The following is a 9,637-nucleotide window of genomic DNA, read 5'->3' as shown; positions in this document are numbered from 1 at the left end:
AAGAGGGGACCTGGAGAGATGAGCTTTCTGGATTGTACTTTAATGATGATGTGAGATGCAATGCCAGTAGTTTCTTGGTATCTTTTCTTATTGACAGTATTTGAAATGATTTGCTCTATCTATATTAATACTTTATTATTATTTTATTAATATTATTATACTGCAGGAAATTAGGTACCTAGCTCCTTGTCTCTCTTGACCCCACACCACAGAACTATTTGTTCCCTGGCTCTGAATGTTAAGTAACTTTCCATACCTAGTGAATATATTTTTCCACCTCTCCTCTTTAGATTTTTCTATACTTTGTATGGTCATTTGCTAAAGAGATTATGACATGCTCCTTGGTCTGTAGCTGCAAGACTTTTCTGGTGACTTCTTCCCTTCTAGGAATTTTGCAAATAAATCAGTCTATAACTACCAGGCAGTAAAATGGGGGCAGAACACTTTTAAATGATCAAAGGATCATTTCAAAGGCAATAACTGAAATGCAGTAGTGTCAGCCCTGGGCTGGTTTCAAAACTAGTGACCTCAAAAAGGTCTGTATCCCCAGAGCCAGTCCCGATACTTAAGTATCTGAATTGCAAAACAACAACAATACAATAGCATAAACCATCAGACACAATCAGAATTGCACTCGCTAGTGGCTGTAGTGAAATAATTTAAGCACAGAAAAAGTCTCATCTCCCTCTAGCAGTGACTGGACACAACCATAAATTGCAAATGAAGGCTACCCATATCTTGATGATGTCCCAGTTATTCCCCTTCCTTTTGGGGATAAAGTCTTTAGCAACTTTTTTATAGAATAAGAATAAACCCTCTGCTCGAGAGTCTTTGGTGCGGCCAGACCTTTGTGCTAGTTTCTGACATTTAACATGGCTGCAGAGGCACATGCAGAGTCTGCCAGCAAAGAAGGTGAAGAGGCTGATCTTAAGCACAAGTGAGACAAGCAGCTGCTTGGAGTCTCACCCTTTCCAAAGCGGTGCGACACACTTAGAAATCCATGGCTCAGTCTGCTTCTGGGGCCCAATCCTGCTTCCACTGAAGTCAGTTGTAAAATTAAATGAAATCAGTGACAGCTGGTCCAGCAGCAATATGAGGGGGGGGGACTCACAACCCCATCCACAGTCTGCCACTTCAGTAAGAAGCAACTTCTGTATGTCCCTGTCAGCCCCTTCCGTAATAGGGAAGGCCATGTGCTTTTTGAATCTCAGTTGTAGTTTCCCTGCAGTGGGTCCCACAAACTGTAATATCACAAATCCCTGCTACACCTTAGTTCTGTTTCAGCATCGATCATTATTATTACCGCATCTGTTGCATTTAAATGAAATGGATACACCTGTAATACTGGGGAAATGTTTGGATCCTGGCAGTTTTAACATAACTAGACAGAAAAAGCAGGGCTTACTGTAATAATGTAGATATTCAATTTTATTGGGGGGGGAGTTGTCCTTCTGCAATTCCTTCTCAAAGGTGCCAATCCTAAAACGAGATCTACACAGTCACAACCCAACCCAGACCATGGGGTCTCATGTGGGCTCAAGGGTCCACTTGCCTGGAGCAGGTTGCAGGACTGGCGCCTGCATTTTTAGCTCTTCACTCTGGGGCTGTGGCGGCCCTATCCCATTTGCATACCAGCTAAAACAAAGCACATCTTAATGACAATTATTTTAATAAATATCAGCTGCTTAATCAAGCCCTTACTGTCCAGTCAGTGCTGCTGCGCACCAGGCGATTGTACGAAATGATCAGCTTCCCCTTTTCCTTCATCTTGGGGAAACGCAACACAGACAGTTTGTCAATCACCAAGTCAGATGAATGGTGCATTTCTTTCTGGTTTTTAAGCCACCCCCCCCCCTTTTTTTTTTTTTTTTTAAATTAGAGATTTTTACCTTCTATCTTCAAACAAACCGCTACCCCCAGCCTCTCAAGCAGGGATATACCCTAGGGGTGAAATCCTGAGCCCATTGCAATCAGGGGGAGTTTTGAGCCAGGTTTTCCTCCTGTGTCTTTCATCCTGCAATTACCAATCGCCCTCTGGTGTCGGTTTCTTTAGCGAGCAAGGGCAAGAAAACGAAGGCAGGAGAAAAGACAGAGTGGCTGGAGGGCTGTGAAACGCAGAGGCACTAGCCCTCCCATAGCACACATCCTCTCCTCCTTCTGTCCCTTTACAAAAGCAACGCGAGGAAAGCAGCAAAATTCTTGCCCGATGTTTCCGCCCGGGGTCGAACCGGGGACCTTTCGCGTGTGAGGCGAACGTGATAACCACTACACTACGGAAACCCTCTCTCTGCCTGCCCCCGCCCGGCCCCTTTGTAGTGAGAGGAAGCCGGACTGTGGCCACTGGGAGCAGCGGCGCGGGGTCTCCGGCGCCCGGGGGAGGCTCAGCGGCCGCCCCTGATGGGCGCGGCCCGGACCCCGCTGCGCGCGCGGAGAGCGGGGGCGGGGCGCGTCTGAGAGGCCCGTAGGGGGAGCGCTATCGCCTCCCCCCGTGACGCCGGCTGGGCCTGCGGCGGGGGCAGGGCGGCAGGGGGCATGGAGGGGGGTGTGGGGGGCATGGCTGAGGGGGCAGGGCATGGAGGGAGGTGTGGGGGGCATGGCAGAGGGGGGCAGGGCAGCAGGGGGCATGGAGGGGAGTGTGGGGGCCAGGGTGGAGGGGGAAGGGCGGCAGGGAGCATGGAGGATGGTGTGGGGGCCAGGGTGGAGGGGGAAGGGCGGCAGGAGGCATGGAGGGGGTGTGGGGGGCATGGCAGAGGGGGCCGGGCCAGCAGGGGGCTTGGAGGGGGGTGTGGGGGGCATGGCAGAGGGGGAAGGGCAGCAGGGGGCATGGAGGGGGCTGTGGGGGCCAGGGTGGAGGGGGAAGGGCAGCAGGGGGCCTGGAGGGGGGTGTGGGGGGCATGGCGGAGGGGGGCAGGGCAGCAGGGGGCATGGAGGGGGAAGGGGGGCATGGTGGAGGGGGCACTCTGCGGGCTAGGAGGGAGCATGCTGCCTGGGGAGGAAGCAGGTTGGGTGGGGAAAGGAAAGAAGTTCGTGTTTTATGTTTTAATGACCCCTCTCCCTGCCTCCCCTAGCTTTCAGCCTGGGAGTTGTGTGGAGGGATATCCCTGCACCTTGCCACCCTACACTAGCCAGCAGTCACTGCAATTCTTTGTTCTAATAAGTAAATTCCCTGGCTTGTGTAGCTGCTTCCCTTTTTGGGGGGAGAGCACAGATGCATGTCACATTTTTCCGTTTAAGTGGAATGCTGATCACAATCAGCAAAACAATTTTTAGTTCAGCTGTGAGATTTCCTTAGATTTTTTGTAAATGCCCTACTGAACAAGTGGGCAACAGACTGTATTTTATGCTTAATTAAGAAGTGCAATTCTATTTGCTGTAGGAAATGTGCCAGGTAACACAAGTGGCTTAGACCACTGGAGAAAATGGTTTTCATGTGTAATGGGGTGGGTGTAGACTCTGCTTCTTTAGTGCCTTCCTCATCAGGATTTCAAAAGTCTTTTCAGATATGGGTTTTATCCCCTTATTCCAATGAGGGAATATAAGCAGTGTTCTCAGTGCACTTCTCAAACATCACTGAAATTAGCCTCATCAGACATTCCCATTTTAAAGAAACAAGGAGATTAAGGGCCACATTTTCAAAGTGGCCTCTTAATTCTGAGTGTCTGGATTTTAGGTGCCCAGGTGTAGACAACCATTTCCAAATATGCTGAACCACCACTCTCCCATTGACTTCAGCTGAAGTTTTGGGGGCTCAATATTTCTGAACATCAGGTCACAGGTGTCCCAAGCCAGGTGCCTGAAATCTGAGACACCCAAAATCAGAGGCCACTTTTGAAATATTTAGCCTAAGTAACTGGCTCAGAGGTATACAATGAATCTGCAGCAGAGTTTGGAATAGAACAGCAGGTAACTTAACTCAATCATCTGCATACATCATAAATTGATCTTTACTCTCCAGGCAAGCTTGTTTTCCTGCAGAGGGTATTTGTGTTTTCCTTAAATGCACTAAAACCATGAGATTAAACAGATAGTTTTGCAGATGATTGTACATGATTTTTGGATGTACTACTACAGCATAAACAATTGCACAGCGTTCTCTTAAAGAGGACTATAAAATATGTGGGTGTGATTATGTCTTGATGCAGAAAAGCACTCTTTAACAAAGCCATATAAAATGACAGGTTTCACAGTAGCAGTTGTGTTAGTCGGTTGCATCCGATGAATTGAGCTGTAGCTCACGAAAGCTTATGCTCAAATAAATTTGTTAGTCTCTAAGGTGCCACAAGTACTCCTTTTCTTTTTCCATATAAAATGGTTATTCCAAAGAACCGAAGCCTGAAGTTGTGGCTAATGTTATTTTTCCCCATTAGTGATTTCATTTAGTTTTCTCCATGAGTTATTTATTGCTTCTGCCAATATAACTTTTCCTCCATTTAAAGAGGTACTTGCAAGTCCTATATCCACCTCTAGATGGTGCGTTTTACTCAGGAGAGTATTACTTTGGGGCTTTACATAAATATTTTCGAAGTGCCAGTCTCCGGCAGGTTTGAAATGCTAAAATTGGACAAGACAAATTTGGGGTTTATCCTAATTGTAATAAAGGGATCTGAGATTAACACAGTACAAAAATTATGAATATTTGTTACTTCACAGACATAAACCATACTTAGGCTTGGAAAGATTCATTGTTTTATTGGTAAATGTCAATTTCACTATACACGCACAAACTGATGAAAAGATATTTCCATTGATGATAAAATTTTACAGATAGGAAAAGTAAAAAACAAATCAAAATAATACAAAAAAACAGCTGCAGAACTTGGATTTTGATTTAAGGATATTTCCTTTGTGTACTTTGACATGTGGTGGAGATAATTTGTGTATTAATGGTTATAAAGCTTCAACTTTTTGAATCTCAGCAGCTACTGTCTTTAAATAATTATTGTCTGACCCCTCCACCCCAATTGCCTGACCCTAACATAATTTCCTACAGCTGTGAAAATTTAAATCAATAAATGTTTTTTTAAAAAGCTTTAAAAGATTTTTAAAAGATTTAAAAATCTGTGAAAATGTAAATTACTGTTTTTTTAAAAAAAGCTTTAAAAGATTTTTAAAAGCTTAAAAAAGATTTTGTGTAATTGTGAAAATGTAACTAGATAAAAATTGGCGAAAAAAGGTTTAAAAATAAACATTGATATTATCCATCTAAATCATTTAAAAAAATGAATTCTGCCGAGCCTAAGCATGTTATAAGCTACATGTGGTTGGAAGTGGGGTTGTTACATTATACTTTCATTTGCATGCTGTCTGTTCCTTCCTATCCTTGTCTTTGCATTAGACTAAAATAAAATCCATTTATTCTCTAAAGTAACAATCTTACCCTCCACTACTCTACTTGAATTTAAGCTGGGGAGGGTGACACAGACTTGAAGGGAGGAGGAAAAAATCAGTAACATTATAGCCCTGAAATGTTTGGTGCTACTGTAGTGACTAACCAGAAGCACATATTTATCCTCTTTCTGTTTATATACTCATGTTCTGTGTCTAGCAACATATGTAGTTGTGTGCAGATCAGGAGGAAAAACGGTTACAGGGTTTTTAGTTTTGCAAGTGTGTCACTTTCCCCAAAACAAGACGTTCACTAACAAATTAATTTTTTTAAATGAACCAGAAAGAAAGAACTCCTCAATCTGCTTGGATGTGAATTGTTGTTTGCTGACTGTCATTAGATCATTTCCATAGGACATTCCAAATTTTAATCTATTAAGACTCAGAACAACTCTGTGAGGTGGGTAAAAGATATGTAAAGAGAACTTCATGCCCCATTGAAATTCACCATCCTCTAGGGTGGAACATGACAGCTGCTTTACTGCAAAACAGTTAGGGGAGGAAGTGACAAAAAATATATCTAATTCAAACAGAAGGAATTATTTAGACATATAGATTGTAATTTCCCCAAATTGTAATTTAGACCCCAGGATAGAAACCCATACTCCTCCAATAAGTGCCATTGGATTCAGAATGTGTTAATTCAGTAATTGAGAGTTAATTAGCTCACAGTTAATGCATGGAGGATCAACTGGAGTCTGCTTGAGCTGATGTGGCCAGATTATCTAGAAATGCCTAGAAAGAGTCAAAATATTGTAACTAATATTTTATGATGCATCTCTCTTAATTTAATTAGTCTGGAGCCAGAGCTATGCAGAAGTGTGGCTTGAGGAAAGAGTAGTCTCTGAGCTGGCTGGAAGCTGGTTATACTGTTGTTTGATTCTCTAATCTCCTGGAAACTTTGTGTCCAAATAAAAGATAAACATTTATTAAGGAAATCCAACTGTCCTTGCTTAATATATAATACACACCTTCCCTTTTGATATCAACATTTCTTTTGCATTAAAAGGTCAATATCAGATAGTTTAAAACCCAACATTTTGGTTACTTTAAAGGGAAATAATTTTTTTTGCAACACCTCATATTAATATTTCTTTTTCCTTTCTGGAGATTGAAAGAAAGAGAATAGCATTCATCATTGTTCAAGTGCATGAGAACTATACAGCTAAACTGACTACAAACAGAAGTCACTCTTTCTTCTGTCCAAGCTGAACATAATACAAAAAGTAATCAAATAGAATAAATGGCGATGAGTACATCAGATTTTTAAAAGCCCACTAGTTTTTAATAATCTAAGATATTGTTAGCAACATGGTTAAGGAAATTACTTGCATTGACTTCAATGGGGCCAAGATTTCCCCAGTGATACTTAACCTGAAATTGCAACTTTTAAAAAGTAAAAATGACCTCCTTATATAAAAGCAGCATTTCTAGTGCATTATAAACATTGTCTACCTCTTTTATTTTACATCTTAACTCAAATGCTAGCAGTGGAACTTGTGTGCAAAAAAGGATTATTTCCACTAAAAGGCTATTATGAAGTTTATCATTGACTGTACGGCTACAATCGCAATTCCCTATTGTATAAAACACTTTAAGGTATAAACAGCCTTGTTACATGTACTTAAATATCTTGGTTTCTCTGGCAGCAGCTTTAAAAAAAAAAGGAGAGTGATTGCAATGTGGAATGTTTCACTGTGGTATGTAAAATTTCACACTCCTGTCCCAGGTTCAGTACAAAAGGGTATCCACTGTAACTTAGTCTTTCATGTGGGTTTCTCAGAGTGTTGCTAGAAGTTTTTATTTAGCTTTCTACTATTAGGTTTTTTTTTTCTTATTCTTGATTGCTAAGAGCCATAAAGATCAAGGGGCCCATTAAAGGCTGTCTTTCAGAAATACCGGTATCTTTCAAGCTAAAGCCCTCTCTATATTTGTTTAGAATCATGACAGTTGTAACCATGTTTAAGCACAGTAGTTGTTGGCAGGATTCTCATCTACTGTGATGTTTTCCTTGATTAGTGGGATTGTGATTTTATTCCGGAGACATGCACTAATTTAAACTGTGCTATAGATTCTGTCCTACATGTTCCATGGTATGGTTTACAGATGTCTCTACACTGGCCAAATAAATCATCCAAAACATTGCCCTTTCCAAACAGGGCATAAAGTTAGCCACAATTTGTTGCAACTCTAAAAAGGCAGTGCGTAGCTGCAGCCCAGCACCCATGCAGCAGGAGAGTGTAAGGTGAGAAGCCAGTAGGAAGAGTCACAAAGAGTATTCATTTTTCTGGTGGATCGGGGCAAGGGCAGGTAGCTTCCCTTCTTTCATGGAAGCCCCTCTTCAGTGTTCAGGCTCTGCCTAATGCATGGATGAGACAGGTCCTAACTTGCAATGCTCCTTCTTGATCCAAGCAGCCTATACTGGACCTGTGGGTTAAAAATGAGATTGGCTCAAGCCTGCTCTTTGTGCAGCCTGCAGGTTCCTACCATGCTGCCCATGTGGCCCTTGGTCGCGACCAACTCGGGTATTTGTGCAGTGCTGGCAATGGAACCCCTAGAATGCAGAAGCCTCTGTGTCAAGCTGCCCTATCCTGCTCTGGAGTTGCCTGACATGCTTTGCTCCCTCATTGCCAAATCTGAAGGACCCTCATTGTTAGGGCTGGGAGATCTGATGTTCCTCTCTCAGGATGTTGCTGCTCCAGAGTATCATGTAGTTGGTCCAGGAAAACGTTGCTCCTTGGCATTACGTGGGGCAAGTGAAACAAGGTGCCGCAGTCAGATGACACACGGGCTCCCTCCATCCCAGTAGTGCGAGTGTGCGCGGGCTGGTGCCAAGAGGAAGGCAGAGCGTTTGCTCTCCGCTGCCCGTGGCCCTCTGGCAAAGAACGCATGGCCACATTGTGTACTGGAGTAAGCCTCGGCACTCAAGCAGCTCAGGCTTAACCCAATAGGTGGCAGTGGCTGTTAAGAGCTCAGGAGAACTACACCTGTTTCCTCCAGCAAAGAGTAAACAAGTGATCTGAGTCATGGGAAGTGACTGAAAACACACTGGAGTTGCTGCGAATCACATTTTCACAGCAGTGGGACTGCGTCTTAAAAACGATCCTTAGAGCCTACGGCCCAAGAACCTCGGTGACCAGGGCTTGATTTTGTAACGTGGGTCTAAATCAGAGGTGGGCAAACTATGGCCCGCGGGCCACAGTCGGCCCGCGGGACCCTTCTGCCTGGCCCCTGAGCTCCTGGCCCGGGAGGCTCGCCCCCGGCCCCTCCCCCGCTGCTCCCTCCCCCACAGCCTCCGCTCACTGCGCTGCCAGCGCGATGCTCTGTGCTGGGGGGGCTGCGAGCTCCTGGGGCCTGACCCAGTGCCCTGTGCTGCGTGGGGCGGCTGGCTCCAGCCGGGGGGCACAGCTGTAGTCCAGACAGCGCTGTAAGGGGGCAGGGAGCAGGGGGGGTTGGGGTGGTGGTCAGGGACTGGGTGTGTGGATAGGGGTCAGGGCAGTCAGAGGGTGGGGAACAGGGGGTTTGAATGGGGGAAGGGTCCCGGGGGGCAGTCAGGAAGGAGAGGGGGTTGGATGGGGCAGCGGGGGACAGTCAGGGGCAGGGGTTCCAGGGGCGGTCAGGGGACAGGGAGCAGGAGGGGTGGATGGGGCAGGGGTCCCAGGGGGGCAGTCAGGAATGAGAGGAGGGGTTGGATGGGGCAGCAGGGGTGGGGGTTCTGGGGCGGTCAGGGGACAGGGAGAAGAGGTGGTTGCATGGGGCAGGGGTCCTGGGGGGGAAGTAAGGAAGGAGAGGGGTTGGATGGGGAAGTGGGGGGTAGTTAGGGGTGGAGGGTCCGGGGGAAGAAGGGTTGGATGGGGCGGTGGGGGGTCCAGGGGCGGTCAGGGGACAGAGAGTGGGGGGGTGGATGGGGCAGGGGTCCCAGGGGGCAGTCAGAGAACAGGGGGGTTGGATGGGGCAGGAGTCCTGGGGGGGCCATCAGGGGGTGGGGGCACAGCCTCCCCTAACCAGCCCTCTATACAATTTTGGAAACCTGGTGCAGCCCTCAGGCCAAAAGTTTGCCCGCCCCTGTTCTAAATATTCTAAGACCGTCAGAGGCTTGGTCAACTTTTCAGGGTTTGTTTTTCTTTTCTGTTCATCCTAGTTCTCAGTAGTCTGAAGTGCTAAGGAAAGGGTCTGCTCCCCTGCATATGCATCTCCTCTGATGGTAGGCTTCATGTCTTGTTTGTCTCTGTCCATGAGATCTTTTGGCCAG

The sequence above is a fragment of the Lepidochelys olivacea genome, assembly GCF_965140295.1.
Source record: "Lepidochelys olivacea isolate rLepOli2 genome assembly, chromosome: 10".
NCBI classification, from domain to species: Eukaryota; Metazoa; Chordata; order Testudines; family Cheloniidae; genus Lepidochelys; species Lepidochelys olivacea.
Note: the sequence above shows the minus strand (reverse complement) of the source record.